General features: G+C 29.0%; 1 protein-coding gene across 1 annotated transcript in view; it reads left to right on the top strand.

Moving 5' to 3' along the window:
- The first annotated feature begins 2,868 nt into the window (after positions 1–2,868).
- The window catches only part of LOC129950481 (potassium voltage-gated channel subfamily H member 8), a 214,296-nt gene continuing 204,761 nt past the window's right edge, over positions 2,869–12,403 (top strand). The window contains exon 1 of the mRNA XM_056062418.1: positions 2,869–3,912. The gene's annotated coding sequence lies outside the window, so the exon portion shown is untranslated. The remainder of the gene's footprint in view (positions 3,913–12,403) is intronic.

Raw genomic sequence — 12,403 nt, 5'->3', positions numbered from 1 at the left:
GTTATATTCCATTAAAGATCAACGTTATTATGACCGAAAAGTCATACTAACTCAGAAATTAAGACCTTTTTAAGACGCTTTAGGAAAGTATGATAACTACAAACTTCCCTCTAAGTGAATTAAAAACAAAGAAAGAAGACAATTTTACATGCATATGAATATTGTTTCTTTGAATTTGAAGAAAAATGTATATTATATTTGTAGCTGCTTTTGACATTGACATTGTGCATTATTTGGTTCATCTGATTTTTCATGACGTTGTCATTTCTGATCTATGATATTTTTTAAAAACGAATCAAGCCAGGTAATTTTTTTCTATCAATTTCTAAAAGTTGTTCCAGACTACAACAATAAAAAATACAGTAAGCAAGTTAAAAACTTTCCCAGAAATCACTTAATGAATTTTTTCAACAACTTGTGCTTTGGTTCAGTTCATAAAGAGTACATATTTTAATCAATCTTTAAATTCCCAGTGGTAATATTCAAAACATTTGAAATGCAGCCAAATTATTTTTTTTACTTAAATCGCTCTTTTCTCAAAATAACAATGATGAAAATTAATTTACTACAGATATTGTAAGACATTAAGCCATTCTAAAATCCAAATTGTCTGCTAAATTAAAAAAAAAGATATTCACTAGGGTTGGCTTATGATGGTTTATGTTAACACCAGAGAAGTTTAAACTTTTTCAATTACTGTATTTTTCAATTTTTGGAAATAAAAACAAATTGAAACCTTAAAAACGATTTAATTTTCGTACCGATTATGTCTCTACACCAACAACCTAGAAAATTGCTGCAAAATAAAACCGACGGTATTCATCCTTTTGTAGTCGTGGCCTTATAAAACGTAAATTGCACACATTCTGAGTACTTTTGAAGGTAGGCCTATTGTATTTTCCGTTTTAGAGCATTCAGTGGGACCTTTTAAAGATTATCCTTTGTTTACCGGACACACTGTATATCCTGGCCTTATTTTCAAATCTCTATTCATAACTATTTTAAATTCACTTATGTATTAAGGTGTTGTGCATGTGCACATAGTAAGATTGCGTAAGTTTCGATTCACAATTATTTTACAATGATGATTTTAAATTTACTAAAATGACAAAATTAATAGCAAAACAAAAAACTGAACATAAAAAGTTCTTGTCAAAAAACAATATTTTTGTAAAATAAATAAATGCCAAATTTAAAAATAAAAAGTGCGTCGTTTATAAAATTGGACGTTAAACTTTTTGTATTAAAAAAATAAATAAAATTATTACCTTTTTAAAGTTGAAAAGATAAAAGTGTTCACAATATGGTCGGAGATCCATCTCACATTTAAATAAATCTGAATGTTATGTGAGCGAATTACTGTTAACTGAGTTTAAAATCTTTTCAAATTGTATATGGTTTTCAAGCATCGTATTTAAAAAAAAAATCCGAGAACCAATGAATCTCAAAGCGTTTATTATATCAAAAACCTATTTGCAAAAAGCGCGTTTTTTAGTAAGATGAAAATTTGAAAAATCAATTTTTACAATTCTAATCTTAAAACATTTTAATACAATTTTTGAAAATATTTTTTAGTTTTCCTTCAACTATAATAAATATAAACAAGTCGTGTCACTCAAAAAGCAAAATGACATAATTTATAGTTTTATTTTAATTAAAAAATTGTCCTTTTTTTCTTTTAAATCGAAAATTATAGAAATGATTTGTTTTGTAAACATTATTTAATGTATTAAATCTGTGCTTTAAAAGATGAAGGGTCTTAAGTCAACTTATGTGGTCTCAGTTCTTATTCTTTTCTAAATATTCTGTCCAAAAACAAAATTCGTTTTTAACTACGTTGATAAATCTTTTAAGACAAGAAAGTAATGACTTTTCGTAAAACAGCTTAAGTTTAGTTCATAGGCTTTTGCAAAAGGTAAAACAACTTAAGTAGGGGATAATTCCTCTTATTAATCAATTAATTTTATCAGATAATAGTATAAAATGACTTTGGTACAAAAGTTAAATTGTTTTTATGTTCGATAAAAACAAAGAAATCGCTTATGTCAACCTAAGATATTTTACCACAAAAATGTTCCTGCATTTACATAAAAGAATAATAATATAAACAAAAAAAAGGTTCGACCGATTTAAGAACATATTAGGATACTTAGTTAATGGAAAACTGTTAAAGTTGTTTTGATATAAAAGCACTTAAGTAACAAAAAAAAATTGTATATGTATGTAAAGGCAAAATTACTAAAAACTGTATCTTTATGTCTTTTTTAATTATTTTAAACAATTTATTTTTTAACTTTCGTAATTGCTCATAATTTTAAAACAATCTTACGAAAATATCTTTTCTGATATTTATAAATGAGATGTTAAATTCAAAATTGTATTTTTCAGTAGTAAGATTAATTCAACTTATCATATCGCTCACTGTTCACCGCGCAATGACAACTTGTCCAAAATGTAATTTATTTTAAGAATTATGACGCTTTTTAAATTAATAGTCGAGGAATGTTTAATGTTAAGTTATATCAAAACAACAATGATACTCTCTTGCTAAACCTACTGTAAAACAAAAAGCACAGAGCACCTGTTCGAGTAGAAAGCAAAGCTTTTCTCCAACTATTAAATCACATGAGAGAAATTTCACATGTCCAACAGGCAGATTTTTGCACCGTGCTTCACCATCACCATTCAGAGAAAAACTCTCCACTTCTCAAATCCATTTTCGAGAACACCAAAAACAACAACTCCACGTCCAATCATTAACGATGCTGCCTGCCTGTCTGTGGATTTGAATTTGTGTTGTGGTGAGCGGTCCTGAAGCAAGCTACAAGTTGTATCTAAATCAGTTTTTGCCTAGAGTTTGTTGCGTTCAGTGTTGGCTCGGAACTGTTTCTAAAGATTTCCTTTGCAACTATACTAAAAATATAAAATAGGTGCTACCTTTCCAAAGTTTAGTATCGGGTGCATTTGTGTGTGGTGCTTCAAGAACCAAATTAAAGGCGAAGGCAAAAGGCATTGTGTACCTAGACCTACCTGGGGTTAAAGTAATAAATTTGCATCTGGTGTTTAGCTGGCAGAAAGCTTTTCATTTAGCGCTTTCTGGGTTCTTTTTCGGTTTAATCGAATTCTAAACGTTGAGCTAACATCACGTCTCGTTGTCGTCCTCGTCGTCGTTGACGCTAATATTACGTTCGAGTCGCGTCTCGTGGTCTATTTGGAGTTCAAGTTATATTATTGTATATAGTGCGTCTGTGCTAGTCCTTATATCCTTCATAGGTTTTAGGTACATACCTTTATTCGAAGTGTATCTGGATCTGGGCAATAAGAGAATTGTTCTTCTTCTTAAATCATTGAGAGGTCCTTTGGAGGTTTGGATTGACTTCGACTTGTATTTTATGACTTCTCGTGCATCGTCAAATTAAAAACGTGCAAGGAATTTGACGGTTGTTTAAATTCGATTTTATTTTAATTTTCTTGAAATTTTGATTTCATTTTAAAGGAATACGAAAACGCAAACCAATTAAATAACTTTTTTCTGTTTTGTTTTTAATTCGAAATTTAATGTGATTGAATTTTTAGATTTGTTTTCAAAAAGAAAAAAGATTAGAATAATATTGTGAATTAGTAATTAAGGTGGCAAAGTGTTTCTATACACCTTTCGTCCTTTTTTCTTTCTAAGAAGGAGGTTGTAATAATTGTACGCCATCAGCTATACAATTTAAGCCATTTTGTTTTTGTGATTAAGTGTAAAGGAGTAATGATTGTTTTATAAATATAAAAAAGCAAAACATAAAGAAAAACGGAAATCACTCAGGCGATACATAAGACAGCCTGCTGAAAAGGGATTACTTGATTGATAAAAGGAAAGCAAGTACTAAAAAAGGATATAATATCATCCGACAGGCGAGGAGAGTGGTAAGTGATTTTGTTGTTTTTCCTTTTTGTATAAATTTAGTTTTCCATGTTTTTTTTTCTGGTTTGCATTAAGAAAAACTCGCTTCGCTGTGTGAGATTTGTCTGCTGATAAATCCCCCCCAAAGTTGTGGGTTTTCTTTTCCTGATGAGCGAGCGTATAGGATTTTATGCATAGTTTTAGGCTTTAAGGCTTAAAGATACTAGGTAGATTTAGGCAGGCAGGTTTTTCATCATGATTTATGTCATTTATGAGTTTGTGGACTTTGAAGTCACGTTTCAAGTTGAGATGATGAGAATACCTAAATTATAGGATTTTACCCGTGTTATGATGACTGTCAAAGTCTGTAAGATGGGAGAAGTTTATCAGAAAAAATATACTCATCATGCCTTACGGGAAGGTAACATTTAGAAAATCCTTCTGAGACAGAAAATATAAACAAAAACTAAGATAGACAATTTATAAAATATTCAAGGCTGAATGTGAACATCATCCATCAGAACAAAAGAGTAATTTGAAAATTATGCGTTTCATATTTTTTCCTTTGCTTCAGCATATAAGCATCTTCTATAGTTTGACCTCGATTAAAGGCTTTAGGTTATGATTTTAATCTTAAAATTCTTGAAACGAATATTCTCTATTTAATATTTAGTCCTTGAAGCACACCAACCATTGATGATCTAGATGATTATAAAAATATAGAAAAGTAATTTTTGTTTTTTCATCTCACTCATTAAATTAACTTTAATTCGGTACTAGGGCAAGTTAAATATTTTTTTTAGATCACTTTAGTTCTTTAAACTTACAAATTAAATCTTTTATAACAAAGAAAGGAAACATAACTATGAAAGAAACAAATAATATTATGGAGAAAATATGTAAGATTTGTTTTACATTTATGTTTGAATTGGGTAAATAGGTCATAACCTATTTTTTAAAGTGACTTATTTTCGTATAGATGTTTTTTTTCCGTTGAAATATATGTCAAAAAAAAAACAAATTTCGGTTTGAATAAGATTAATTTTTTTTTAATTTAGTACTTTTTTCCATTATTGTGTTCGATCTGGAAGTTTTTATGTAACTTAAAGTTTTAAGGTCCGTTGAGTTGAAAACCGTGGATTTTAGTGAGATTTTTGTTGCACTATCAATCAGATTAAATTGCATAATCAACGACATTGTGAATGGTCAGCTATCTTCAGTTGTTGTGGAGCTGGACTTTGTAAGGATTTGAGTGTAGAATAAAATGTAAAACAAAAGCAAAATACGCCATAATGTGCTGTAAGATAGTCCTAATTCCTGAGAACGCCGAGAAATCGACATATTCGGGTCTTCGGCAACATTTTTAGTTACAGCAGCACAATTTTGCCAATTGCTTGCGTAGTTGGATGATTATGTAAACCATAATGTCCTCTTAAAGCACGATATTTGGCTGGGGCAGACACTCAATTTTTGTAGAAGGTTTTAACAATTTGTATGTTTTGTGCGATAGTTAAGCGATCTGTTTTCGTAAATGTCAGACTTTCAACTGAAAAAAAATTGGTTTAGCAATTTAGTTTGAAAGATCTCGAATTCCAGCCACATACTTTTGAAACCGCTAAATGGATTACCCGTTATAATATTTTGTACAGATTAAAAAAATAATTGAAGGCACCAACATTATTTTTTCTTGAGATATTTGAGTCAAAAATCAATTTGTTCAATTTTTTAAATAGTAATTATTATGTTAGATTTTTATTTTTTGGAAAAAAAACTGTCAATTCATTCATTGCGTTAATTATGAAAAAAAAAAATCAATTTACACTGTTTTAAAAATCAAAATAACTGAACAAAAGATTTGTCACCTTAAAAAAAATTTGAACAAAATATAACACATCCCAAATAATCTTATTCATCAAAGAAAGTTCGTAAAAAATTATTTTCTACTCGACAATCTTGGCAATAATTTAAGATGTTGCCTTTAAACTGATATACAATAAATGTCCACATTAAATTTTAGACTAAATTGGTAAAAAATGATGTTCGTATTATTATTAAATTTTGTTTCTGTATTTTTTTATAAGAAACAATAAATTTCAAAAAATGCCACTTACATTTTTAAAAATGGTTTCCGAATCAAGAAGAAACCAAAGAAAGATATTGACTTCACAAAATAGTGTATGAAATATTAATATTTTACAAGTTTCAAAAATACCGATAGACGTAGACGAATGTGAAATTATCAGTGTTGATTGCATCCCAGACTTTTTAAAAATGTTTTTAGGAAATTATGTTGGGTTCACATAAGCTGTTTTTTTCAATAGAATACAATAATCAAATATTGAAAAATATAGTTTTCAAACAGTTTGTTGTATAATTGTGAAGGCGTGAAACATGTTTGATATTTTGACTCAAGGGCACAGCCACTCAAGAACCGGACGAAAGACAGAAAGAAATATCAGAAACAACAAGACATATTTAAGGCATATTTTAAACTTTATTGATACAAAAATTACGTTAGAAACATTTTAAATGGCCGTTTTAAGGCAACGTCTTGGCGTTATTTTCAACGTAAAGAAAAAAATTTTAGTTTGTTTTCTTTGCAAGGGATATTTCGTCTATGTAAACTATGATAGGTTCAAAATTTCAAAATTTCGACACAAAAGTATGATTAAAAAAATGTATGTTTTTTTTTTATTATATCTTGATATAAATTGGAGTTTTTTTTAATCCATATTTCCCATAGAGTAACATTTTATACTGAATACAAAAACTTCGGTTTAAGAATCAGATTATGAACTGTTTTAAGTTATTAATTTTACCGCAAAGTGTAAAAACATGACACACAAAAATATGTACACTCTAACACAGGATTTCTCAAATAAAAAAAAAAAAACTTGTAAAAAAAAGCTGATAAGTTTTAACAGAACCTCTGTTTCCAATCATCTTCATCTTCAATAGCCGTCAGGCGCCAAGTGTGACCAACTGAATATCCGTGTCTCTGTCGAAATACTTCAAATTTGCAGTTTAAACTTTAACAGATAATCCTGAAAAGTTGCTTAATTAATTACACAATAAAAGACAAGCTTTTGAGACCAAAGGAGGACACTTACAAAGCTCAAAATATTAAATTTAATGCTTATTAACATTTAATGCAAGTTGTTTACTCTTTTTGATCTTTTTACTAATCAGTACAATAACGTATTCTTGATTAGAATTCAAAAAATTCTTAAATAGATCTTTGAATTTGATGGGCTTTCGTTGTATTGCGGAATCATTTGTACCCTTCGAAAATTGACTCAATGTTAAAAGTTTGTCATTATTTTCACACTTTTTAACAAAAAGTTAAAGGTACAGAAAAATTTCATATTTAAGTGGACTTTACGAATGTAGAATGTTGGTTCTCGAGGTCCAATTTTCTAGCACTGGTTTTAATTATAATAAAGATATTATCATAACACTATAATTGCCAACTGAAAAGTTATTTCGAAGTGGATAAAGTTGCGTATGTTTTTTTCCACTTTTCAAAATTAATGAAAGTCCAAAATCATATAGAATTCAAAACTCAACATGAACTTTTGGAAGTTTTTCGCAACAAAAAAACACAGGTATTAAAACTATTTTAAGTCATTTTTTCATATAACTCACAAAATATGAATACTATATTTTTACAGTAAATTAATCGCACATGTTAAAAAAATAGCAGTTTTAAAAGTTTATATCAATAGTCTTTGTTTTCATTTTTTCAACGTTTTTCTTATCAATGGAAAAATAAAAAAAAACTTAACTTTTTCAGTCGAGAAATAAAGCTGATTTTTGTTCTTATCGATAAATCTTTCAATTACTCTCTGTACGAAATTTTGGAGTATCAAAATATTGTTGCACAATACTTCATGCTCTTTTCTGTAAGGCTTTGTTTTGGAAAAAATAAAAAAAAAATTGAAAAATATATTTTATGTTATGTATGTTATTGAATTTTTTTTACATGAAATTGATTATCTGATATTTATAAATCTTAATATTGCTTTAAATTTGTATCAACAATTTCACTTTCCTATGTTATGTCAATACATTCGATGGATTTTCCTTTTTTTGTGTAATTTTTCAGTATTTGTTCGTATTGCCTAACATTTCGATTTCCCTAAAATATTCAAACTGCAATGTATCGAAACTTTAATATATTTTACTATAACATTAAGTACGTACATTATGTATGATAAAATTTTGTTTCTTTTTTATTTTAAAATAATTTTAAATCTATAATACATTTGTTAACATTTTTTTCAATGCCTTAAAAGTTATCAGCCAAAAAAATAAATATTTTCTCCAATATAAAAACCAATAAGTTGAAAAAATAAAACAAAAATATTTTTTGCTCGTAGTTGCCATTTGTCGCTTGGTTTGCATTCATACGTATGCATATTTGTATGTCACGCATTTCAATTGTCAATTTGCTTGGTCACCACTCCAGCGTTTATCTTCAATTTTCTATAGAAAATATAAAAATATATTTTTAACTCCATACATACCTACAAAATTAGTTTTATTAAATCAAACTGTCAAAAACACGATGAATTGGAAAAAACAGGAAGATAGCCTATTGAATTTATTTTTTCATGTTTTCAAAACGAAAATACAACAAAAAATTTGTTTTATAGAAAAAATGGAATTCCAACTTAAAATTTAAATTAATTATTCTCATTCATTATTAATTACTTTCTTAAAAACAAGAACAAATATTTGGAAAAAAAAAAACAAAACAAAAATGAGATTTTTTTCTAGCTCAAGGTTGTATAGCTTTGTGTATATTTTATACATATCTGCCTCCATAAGATGAAATAGATGATATTGTAGAATTTTGGAGCTTGGCATTTTTACAGGAGTTTTGAGTGAAATACAAATGATTAGAATTATAATTTTCTAATTTTCTTTCATAAATCAGTTTTAACAAGAAGCTAAATAAAAATGTAAGAAATATGTAACTATTGTTTTCAAAGTAAACAGGTCAAATATTTTCATTGCAAAATAGTGTGAAAAGAAAACTATTGTTTATATTGGGAAAGTGTGACATTCGTATACAAACAAAATCGTTTTTTAAGGAAATGAAAATAAAATCGATTGAAATTAGGTCGTCCAACTATAATGCTAAGATTTTAAAGTACATTGTGACAAAATGTTGATTTTAGAACCACAGACAAAAATATAAATTTTTGGCGAAAAATATGAGTAAAACATTTTGAAATAATTTTGTACCTACTCAAACATACTTAAAATAAAATTATTAAAAGAACATTGCAACAACCATTATTATAATATAACTCCTTGCTTTGCAATAAGAGGCTTAATTAAGTATTAAAAATTATTAAGGCATTAAAAAATAATATTTTCAAAATAAATTGAAATAATTTTTATTTTATTGTTAAATAAAAGTTATGTCATTCTACTCGTAAATGGACACTTTTTTTAAGCCAATACTTGCGTTACCAATTGTAATCATCTCTTTAAGATACAATACGGGAAAATTTACTTAATTTCGCTGTTGTAAAGGATGATTTTTTAAAAGCTACAGGAAAATTTTTCAAAGAACACATATAATTAAAAAAAATGCATGAAATCTTTTTTGGAATCGCTAGTACGGTCCATAAATTTTAATGTTTAAAGATTATTCCATGCAAATTTTAACCCTGACTGCGCCTGTTATGGTCCATCCGCTTATTCCAATTTTGATACTTTCCAACATTTTGACCGGTATCCATGCATCAGTTGAAGCAGGCTGGTCTGTAAGACTTGAGCTTTAGCAAAGCCTTACACAAAATAGTCTTCAGGCGTTAAATCCCACGATCTGGGCGACCAATTGACCGGTCCCGAACGTGAAATAATAAGTTCACCGAATAGGCTCTCAATAAGTCCATTGCTGCGCGTGCTGTATGGCATGTGACACCGTTTGGTTGAAACCACATATCATGCAAGTCAAGCTCATGCATTTTGTGGCAAAAACAAATTTGATATTATCTCACTGTAGCGCTTACCATTCACAGTTACGCAACGCATCATCTTTCAAGTAGTACGGTCCAATGATGCCACCAGCCCATAAACCTCACCAAAATGTGACTTTTTCTAGATGCGTTGGTAGCTCTTGCAATGCTTTTGGCTGATATTCACTCCAAAATCGACAATTCTCCTTGCTTACGTACCCATTTCGGTAAAAAAGTGGATCTTCGGCCACCTTTCCAAGAGCTTATTCACCAAAAATTTTACGTTGAAATAGGTCGTTCGCTTTCAATTCTTGCATCAGCTGTATTTTGAAGGCATCACACCTTAATGCTTCCCCAAAATTGTCCACATTGTTGAGGAACAGAGGCCAAATTGCTGCTAATGGTTACGAATCAATAATTGATGGTCATCATTAACAATGGCCGATACAGGTGCGATATTTTCTTCAGCTCCCCCTCTACGTAAGAGTGTTGGTGATTTAATGTCAAAAAATGTAAATTTGGTGCGAAAGTTAGTCACAATAGCCCATAAAATGGAAGAAGCGTGTGATGAACTTTCTTAACAGAGCACGCATTTTGATAATAAATTCAATGATTTGCAAGCGTTGTTTGTTTGCAAGACGATTCATGGTTAAATTATAGACCAAACTTGAAGATGTTTGACAGTGAAATAAAACACGAAACCTGCATCAGATGATTAAACCAGCGTTGCCAAAAAGATAAAAGCTTTAAAATCACATGCCTGTTGAAAATAAATAACTTCGAATTCCAGCCATAAGAAATCATTTATCAGAGCTTTGTAGAGCAATTCATTCTCGGTAACATTGAATTTGCAACTGACAACCCAAAAAGTGCCCAAATTATGTTCCTCAAGGTAGCCTTATCACAGAAAATGATATTTCGATGGAAATCAAGATCATTTTGATGCGTTTTAAGGATTTAAGAAGAAACAACGTTCCTGTTGTTCGACCGTCTTGAGTTTTTCTGTTGATTGAGCTTTAAAAGTCCTAAAACCTAAGTTGTTGAATGTCAGATTTTGGGTTTAGCATTATTTTCAGTTATTCTTCTCATGGCAATAACTTATACATACTTCTTTCACCTGATCTAAAAATTTGACTTTTTCTTATCCATGTCCTCATGTCTCATATCTTAACAAAGTTCTATTCTCTGCAATTTTTTTTTCTTCGAAGAAAAAGAACTCTATTGGATTTTGTTCATCAAGTTCTGAATCGTTAGAACTATGATTTTGAGTTAAACCTTCAATTTATTACATTTTTAAAATTGAGGGGATTTCAAACTCGGTTTACCGATTATCAGTTTTAAGATAAGATAAGATTTTTAGATAAATATCATACCACAAGAACATTTAATGTGCAATTATAATTGACTTGAAGGAATTTGTTTTGACAGTAAGATAATATTATCAGCGGCGGAACAAAAACAGATTGTATTTATTTTTATTTTGTTTCTAGAATTTCAGAATTATTGCCTAAGTTCCTAGTTCTTAAGTTCCCAGGACTTAGAAATAATTTTAAACCGCATTCTATGTATGCGAGGAAATACTTAAAAAATTAATATAATTCTGTGGCGCAACAGTTCCTTCAGAACTAGGGTCTAGTAATTTACGACGAATTTATATGCCAATCCGAACGGCTAATTTGAGAAAGCACCAGTACCAGTAAAAAAAATTAGATGGCAAAATTAGTGATCGAACCCAAGACCTATAGCATGACAATCCAACACACTTTATTTTGTAAATTCATTCTTAAAAACTTACTTAAAGCCTGGCAACAATTCATAAAACTGGCTTTATTAATCATAACCTTACAACTTACTTACTGGTCCCATAGCTTTAGATTAAACTATAATACTTAATCCTAATGACTTTCGGCCCTAAAATTTATTTTTTTCAGTTCAATTTTATTAATTTTTTATTTATTAAGCATTTAAGAAAAAACTAATGTCAGTATCTTTTTTTTTAATTTTACTGAAAAACTTATTACAATAAGGACAGTTATGCCACGGTAACTCCTCAAATACTTGGGTTCTTAATATTTTTAAAATAAAGTTTCAAAAATAAACCGAAAGTTAGAATAGATGGAGTTTTAAATCTTTTTCGATCTTCGTCAAATTGGCTGATTCTTAAATTACTATTCACCGTAATAGCTATTTTGTTTTTAATTAATTTTAGAGTGCCATTGGTTACTCCGCCTCAAGAAAGCCTGAAAATTCCCGAAAAAATTCCCAAAAACTGAGCTGATCTTTTTTGAGAAAATTTTCGATTTTCCACACCGATATTTTCTCACCCGTGCAAGTCCGTCAATTTTTCTAAATCTTTAAAATTAATACCAATATTTTGTATGTGTAAGGTTTTTATGTTTTGTTAAAAGAGTTGACAGTTGAATTTTTCTAAAAAATTACAAAAAAAGTTATCAACAGAATTTTGCAATAATATCTGTTTATGTTTTTAATTAATTAAGAAGCCTATAATTGGCAAGATTTAACTTTTGTTTACTTTCCCTTT

The sequence above is a fragment of the Eupeodes corollae genome, chromosome 3, assembly GCF_945859685.1.
Source record: "Eupeodes corollae chromosome 3, idEupCoro1.1, whole genome shotgun sequence".
In the NCBI taxonomy this organism is placed as follows: domain Eukaryota; kingdom Metazoa; phylum Arthropoda; class Insecta; order Diptera; family Syrphidae; genus Eupeodes; species Eupeodes corollae.
This window is presented reverse-complemented; position numbering and strand designations above follow the sequence as displayed.